Below are 6,517 nucleotides of genomic sequence, written 5' to 3' on the forward strand. Positions count from 1 at the left end.
AGTCAGTGTGCACCCATTGTCACTCACACCATGTAAGAATAGTTTAGCTGTAGGGTGTTAGTTCAAGGAAATAATAGCACATGGGTAACCTCACACCCCGAGTGGGCAGTCAAAGAGTGCTGTACGCATTGTCTGACCATTTTTTTTCTTCACAGATTTCAACCGTATTTTCGTGCACAAGACCCTTTTCCAATTTCCCCTGTGGGAAGGTCTGATTCTGTGTGCCACTTCATGTTTTATCATGGGTTATCTAAGTCTGTGCATACTTCGTTTACGTCAATCATTGTTGAAGGGACTGTGAAGACGCCGTACGCTGTTCTTTATTTGTTCTTCATTTCAGAGTGCTTACAACCCGTAGACGAAAACTGACTGCATATTTGTGCTCAGGATGTTGAAATACACTTCGTGTGTAAATATCAAACTCATGGGTTAAAAAATAACAGAAATGTTCTCAAGACCAGTGACCCCCCTTAAATTAATCCCTGGGATGACACAGGGGCGGTGCGAGAAAGTGGTGCTCAGTCGACCCTATTTTATGTGCTTGCTATCTAGCCTAACTGCTGGAAGGTTGCGTTGAAAAATTAACAATCCCTTCCTAAAGAAAGTTTAGGGAAGCCCGAAAGCTAGAAGTGCATCCAGATTTCACTGAAAGTGCATCCAATCCATCTTCAAACCACGGCCGCTCGATGGAAACTAGGTCTAGTTTCCATCGAGCGGCCGTGGTCAAACCATCAAAGCCCCAAATTGCAAACAAAGAACAAACCCATGAAATGATTATTTGTGCACCAAGTAAATTCGTATACTACAAACAGTCTGAGTGCATACGTTGTTTACGAGATAAAGGTGTACTGTTGTACTCCTTCTCTGTGGTTGATGCACGTATTGTCTCATGTAGAGCCATTCCTTCTTTGCGATTTTCAAGTAACCGCTTTAACATGCTGGACGCCTGGTTTCAGACATCTTGTCAGCAAAGGAAAGTTTGGCATCCACCTCAGTGCAGCCGTACAGCTACAAAGGAAAGCTATACAGCTTTCTCAGAAACTGTGCAGTTGAAAAATTTGTTCTGGTCCAGGATTCGTCCTAGCAGTGGTCCCGGGTTCGAATCCTGGACCAGGACGAATTTTTCTTTAACTGCGAAGTGTCTGAGAAAGCTGTGTAGCTTTCCTTTGTAGCCGTACGGCTGCATTCAGGTGGATGCCAAACTTCGCTTCGCAGAAACTTACCCCACCTTGGGGATTTCCCCTAAAATTTGGTCGATTAACATCTTGTCAGCTTACCTGTCGACAAACCGGTCTATGGGGCAATGCATGACAGAACTCCATCAGTCGCACTAAAACGCTTTTGCTGTATTAAGCTTTATTCTGGCATTGCAGTCTCTCAAATGGAACAAACTTGTATTTTGTCTTCATGGCCAACTGCACTCAAATTTCACCTCGGCCAAATTTATTTTGGACGTGCAGTGCGTACAGCCACGAAGCGCACCTTGCGGCTGGCTGTGTGCTTGGTTCTCCGGCCAGCCACGCAGCTGGAGAACTCTCCACTGTGAGCGCTGCCCCATTTGCTGCCATGCGCACAGGTAAAGCTTGCGTGCAGGCCTGCGCACGACGTCCAGCTGCTCACTAGCCGGCAACAACGTCACTTCAGCTGGGCCAAATTTGGTGTGTTCTCCTCAATTTAAGCTTAAAAATCACTGGTTTTTGCTGATCATTTCAGCTGTCATCTTGCAGTATTTTTAGGCACTCTCTATGGAGAAAGGGTTTTCAAGAGGGCGAAAGTTTCACTGCAGTTGACCTTTAGCTACGTGTGACACCGTAAAGCCCTACAAGTGCCCTGTCCGAGTGTTAAGCTATGAAAAAATTAAAAAACATCGGCAGAGCCTAAATAAGGTTGTGCATTGTTCCCAGTCCTTTCGCATGAGGCAGCCAAGCAGCCAGAGATGGTTTTGGAGCTGGGCGTAATGATAGTGCAGGGGAACAGCAGCTCTGCAGATGCTTTGCTATGGTAGAGCTTCACCATCAACGTCAGCATTGACGCCTTGTTGATCATGCTCAGTGATAAGGTTTTGCAACATGCTTCGCATTTATCCCGAACTGTTCAGTTGTCTTCAGCTCCAGCTGAAGTTGAGGGCACAGCAGTAGTTTGAGTGAAAATTGTTTGCCCAGAACTCGAGGCTGAATGTGGTGCCAAATTTTCTGTGTGCATTTGGCTGCAGAGCTGAAATGAACGGCAGTTTGGCCCAACCAAGATGTCTCTGACGTCGAGCCGTGCCTTGCAGAAATCTTACAACTTTTTTGTTGGCAATTGAGCAGGTCCCATTCATCGTAGACTTGTTGGTCTTTGAAAAGATGTAGCTGAGGCTGTCCAGAATTCAATAAGCTATCGAAAAGCAGGGGAGGTCTAACATTGAAGTTGACATGACTGGCTGAAAGTGCTGAGACAGGAGCGCACATAGCGTCAACCATGACGCGGTTTGACCCACTCCCCAAAGCCAAGGCAGCTTCCACAGTCTACCCTATCGTACGAAAATGTCCCGTGTGGCGTGACAAAGTGACAAGACGATTGGCTGAATATAGACGTGCGAGAATGTGTATTTAGTGCCAAGACTGCACAGCAGCGACACTGCTGATATTACCAGGCATGTGGGAATTTTTAAAACCAGCGCTCTGGTCCATGACGCTTTCTTCGTTTCTTGGAGCGCAATGTCGCCAAGCGCTGTGCTGAAGGGCCACCACCAGGAAGCCGTGCAAGGAAACACTGCACGGAGAGAAAGCGAAGGAGCAGTCACCCTTGCCTCATTGGTTGTCGGAGCTCGCTGCGCCTCCCGAGGGGCAGACAACCGACCATCTGTCGAAGGAAACTCCCGCAGTGCAAGTATGTGACGTTGAGCGGCCCAGGCAAGTGTGACCATTGGTACTAGTGCGACAGACCTCACCAAACTACTGTTCGTGCAATTTGGGGGCCACGCTTAATTCTCGCACCACCTCGAGTGTCGCAGAGGCGGCTGTCTTTACCCGGTCATAGCGGCAATATCTTGAAGAGGCATCCCGGAACCTCTTGGTGTCAGTGAGCATGCTCAGTTGAAAGGAAGCGAAACTGGCAAAGCAGCCAATAATGTCTACGTGTCCCTTCTGTTCCCGATACCATGCAGACACCCAATATGGAGCAGCATTGTCTAGAACGCAGCTACACTTCAAGTGTTAAGGTAAGCTGTAACACTTCAAATAAAGGTAAAGGTGACGTCTTCGCTTTTTGCCCAGCAAGCTGGAGTAGAACAGGGAAACTCGTTTCCAGTTGACCAGAGGTAAAAGGCAGAGCACAAAAGAAAAAATTTCTCGGCGCACTGGTCCGCTTGTACTTATTGTACCTTTTTTGCCGCAACTTTGCATTTGCATCGCTTTCTTCGCTTTCATTTGTTTATCTTTAGGCGCAAAGTACTTCGTCCGCCCTCTTTTGTACTGCACCTTGTTTGCGCCTCTTTCTTCATTTCATGGTGCAAATTACGTCTGCAGGCAGACTGGCACATGACCCAGCCTTCCTAGAATCGGGGTTCTGCGTGCTGCAGTGCCCCTGTTCGACTCCCGCATGCCATGTGTTCCCCCATCACCTGGAAAGCACCATTCTACAACATTTACATTTACAATTCACACTTTTGCGAAGTTTGGTAAGCGGCCACTGTGTCCCTCCCAAGTGTGTTGTGCCATGAAGAAAGGAACGGTGACAATTCTGGTTCTGCACTGGCAACATGCAGACATAGCATAGTTGGCAGAGCACTGGCTCGCTAATGTGCAGACCCCAGTTCAAAGCTATGGGATGACATGTTTTATTCATATACTTTTTGAAAAAGCAGACATTTCTTTTGACCAAACATGAACAAAAGTCCATGTTTGCAGAACGGGCCACTTTCGCCTCAAAGTGACCCTCTCCACTCTGAACATGCACCATGGTGAGTGACTGCTCTTAAGGGGATACAAAACCTCGTCAATGGACACGGCATGCGCAGTTTTGGTTTTGCACTGTCTTGGCCGTCCACTGTGTTGCCAGCAGTGGCCGCGTTTAGGGGCTTGTAGAGTTTGAACAATCAAGGCCCAGGTGTCCAAGAATCTTCCATTTAGTGGAAGAATGTGTTTGGAGTCGCAATAGCTTGTCCAGGATTGGGAGTGGAGGGGTGTTGAGCCACTCGGTGAGGAACAATATAGTAGTTAGAAAGCAAACGTGTGCAGCAGTCTCAGAAGATGGTGGCAGTAGAGGCAATGGGCGTACCATCTGGATGGAGAGGCAGCAAAGCAGAGACCTTTAAGGTGGCAGCGAGCGTTTGCGTCTTCGCCAGTGTTTTGAGGGATGGGGGCTGAGACTTTGGTGCACGTTAAAGGTCCCCTGCAGGTGGTCAAAACTAATCAAAAGATCCCCTCCACTACAGCATAGCCCAGATGCAGCTTTGGCCCCTACAGTTTGAGAAGGCGTAACAATAAAGAGAGTTCCCCAGATGACTTCACGTTGTGATACCAAAGCCTGGTGGTAACAGGACAGACACCCTGGTCTTGACCTGAAGACGCGTGGCACCAGTGCCTTGGCAGGAGTAACGGGTGACCCAACGCACTAGCATGGGTGCCGGCACAGCCAATTTCAGGAACAGATGCCTGGCGCTGTAGGGGTAATGAATGGCCCGCCCGAAGATGTGGCGACTGCCAACGAGCTGGTGTGAGCACCAGCGCACAGTATGGGTGCCTAAGGCTATGGCAAGAAGAGATGGCACTCTGCAAAGCAAAGGTGCCCATGGTCCATTGCTTTGGTGCGGGCGCCGGTGTGTCGGCAGGAGCTCTAGGTTGGCCTGGTGCCTTGAGTGGGTGCGCTCGCCGGTCCAGGTTGCAGACATGATCTAGAGCCACCCTAGCTCTATCTGGTCTGGTTTCGGCCACTCAGTTGTTGTTGAGTGTGGTACGTACCCAATCAGGGTATCAACAAACATCAATGGACAGTGAAAAGAACAAAAACTTCTCCTGCGTTCTCCACGTTTTCCTTGTGGGCCACACTCGCATTCAGTGATTGGCCTCAACCGCACAGTTCTCTGGTTAACCTCCCTGCTTTTCTTGTACCGTTCATTCCCTTTTCTGCGCCTCTTTTTGGCCATAGTCAGCGGGTGCGGGAGTAGTACAGGCAGCAGTTATTTTACCAAGAAGCCACAAGATCACTGGCACAGATGCGAAGATCGGGTTCGTGCACGCCACGCGAGTGGTGGGCTTCTGTTAGCGGCAAACTAGTGAACTGTTTTGATGTGCATGTGGTACACTGGGACCAGGTATCCCAGTGGCTGGTCTTGTCGAGGCAAAAACCGACAACTATAACGCCTGTGTGGGTAAAGGTTGGAGTGCCCGCAAACGCGAGCAGGATGAAGAGTTTCCCGGCCTCCTTGGTAGATGTGCAGCAACCACTGTGAATAAGTTAATCCATCAGGCCCAAGGGCAAGCCACACAGTCTCAAGGTAGTCTTGCAACATGTCAGCCCATGCCTAATTAACGGTATCCTGTCAACGACCAGGGGGCGCCAGGGTACATCCACTGAGTGATAGTATCTGCATAGACGGCATGGTCGAGGTCAAAAACCCGGCTGAGCAATGGTAGGTCAACAATTGCTGCAGCCATTAGGACCAACTTGGTTAAAACGCAAATTTGCACATATGCACAGCTTCACACGCACTCTTCTGTTAGAGCAAACTTTCAGCAACTGCCACTGCTGCTGATTCTCCACAGCAAATATGGTGGTCTCGGCACGAAAACGCAAGAAAAGAATTAAGGATCGATTTACAGCAACATGGCTGTCGGTGGCAGGGTCTCGTCCTGGCAAATGAAGTTTTTTTGAAGACGCCCTGGAGCCTGGAGGTGAATTTGGAGGATACTTCTCCGACAAGGACGCTAGGACAAAGCCTGTACCAATGATGTGTGCCACAACATATGCTTGCCTAGATTCCTTAGTAAATATTTCAGCACCATGAATGCACAAGATTTTTAGGCTCGTTAGGCGAGGTGGCGTCATTACTGTGTGCTGATTTCACAGCAAAGGCAAACAACCTTCACAAGCAGCCTGAAAACAGGTAAGGATGCCTGCAGACAGTTTTATATCAAATTGTGACAAATAAATGCTTTTTTCCTTGGTATTTTGTCCAATGTATGCCTGCTTCATTCACCATTTTCCAGTGACGTACCTACTTGGACGCACCAGGGGTGGGTTGCCAATTCTTCTGTGAAGCACACTTGAGGTGTGATGCACAAGTTTTTGCAAAAGAGTCCGTCTTGATGGCCGTTCACTGCATCCTAAACAGCAGCAGTAACAGAACACCTCCTTGTGGAATGCCCACTCAGTTCTGAAGCACGATGCCAAGCACAAAGCTGGGCCAACGTGGGCACAGAAGGTCCAATCTTGAAGAGTACAGCAACAAAGTTGCATGCCCATCCATGTATGTGCATGCGGTACACTGGGACCAGGTATCCCAGTGGCTCTTTTCGTTGAGGCAAAAACCGAT

This window comes from Haemaphysalis longicornis, unplaced genomic scaffold, assembly GCF_048455015.1.
Source record: "Haemaphysalis longicornis isolate Haplotype H1 unplaced genomic scaffold, Haemaphysalis longicornis Haplotype H1 scaffold_10, whole genome shotgun sequence".
In the NCBI taxonomy this organism is placed as follows: Eukaryota; Metazoa; Arthropoda; class Arachnida; order Ixodida; family Ixodidae; genus Haemaphysalis; species Haemaphysalis longicornis.